We start from the raw sequence: 1,192 nt of genomic DNA, 5'->3' as shown, positions 1-1,192 counted from the left end.
ATATGTATGATTGTATATATATATGATTACATATGTATATGGATATATATATGATTGTATATGTGTGATTATATATAAATATGATTGTATTTGTATAACTGTATATGTATGTGGACTTCATATGTATGTGGATACATATATCTTTGTGTATGTATATGATTGATATATAGCTTTTGAGTTGGGTATTTATTACTCACCATCCTTTTCTTTTTGAGGGCTAGAGTAGGATCTCCAGTGTAGTCCTGGGTGATCTAGAGCTGCTATGCACACCAGCTTGGCTTGAAACTTAAAGTAATTCCTTTACCTCTGCCTCCCAAATGCAATGCAGTAATTACAGGTTTGTTCGACTATGCTTAGCACACTCACCATAATTTTCTGCAGTCATCCAAGTTGCTATAATTGAATAATAGTTCACCTCTTTTATTTCAGAGAAGTATCCTGTTTTTGGAAATCCCATTGTTGTTTAGTTATTTGCCAATAAGATATCTATACTTATGTCAGCTTGAGGCGTCATTAGTACAGATGCTGTGTGCATTCACAGACTGTTGTTTGCAGTAATGTAAATTACCATTTCTCTGGTGACACCTACTTGACTTCTGACTGGTGGTGATCTCAGGCTAGCTCCCTGTTAGGACACCCTGGCACCAGACTGATTGTTATTTCATGTTCATTTCTCATGCCAGCCCACCCAAGGCCTGTGGTCTCTGGCAGGTTTCTTCTAGTTTCTGCCTTACTTCTTGCTCTGAGAGCCCATCTGGGCATGCATGGTACTAGACTGATGGTTGTCTCAAGCCCACTTTTTTCATGGAGTATTAGGGCTACTAATCTTTCAGATGGTCACAGGTCATAACACTGAGCATAGACATAGTCTCTCTGCTCTCTGTCACCTATTGATGCACAAGTGACAAAATAGTCACACATGCAATGTCCCTAGGTACAGGGACATATTAATTATATATAAATTAATGTATATTAATTAAATTTGTTCTTTGATAAACCCATATATATATGTATATATACATATAATAACACACACACATACATACACATATATATAATACATTCTAATTGCTATCACCTCCATACTCTATTACTCTCTTATCTCCTTTTACCCACTTCAAAACCCCTATAAGTTCCTTTCCTATGTGCAGGTATTGTTTTGTGACCATTGAGTTTAATCAATGACATCTGT

At 36.2% G+C, this 1,192-nt stretch overlaps 1 non-coding gene across 1 annotated transcript; it reads right to left on the bottom strand.

Moving 5' to 3' along the window:
* Window positions 1–808: 808 nt before the first annotated feature.
* LOC127691750 (small nucleolar RNA SNORA17) lies at window positions 809–941 on the bottom strand. Its single transcript, XR_007979346.1, has one exon. It is a non-coding gene; the product is annotated as a small nucleolar RNA SNORA17 (small nucleolar RNA).
* Window positions 942–1,192: the final 251 nt, after the last annotated feature.

Source organism: Apodemus sylvaticus, chromosome 8 (genome assembly GCF_947179515.1).
Source record: "Apodemus sylvaticus chromosome 8, mApoSyl1.1, whole genome shotgun sequence".
Taxonomy (NCBI): domain Eukaryota; kingdom Metazoa; phylum Chordata; class Mammalia; order Rodentia; family Muridae; genus Apodemus; species Apodemus sylvaticus.
The sequence above is the reverse complement of the archived record's forward strand: the minus strand, read 5'-3'. Positions and strand labels throughout refer to the sequence as shown.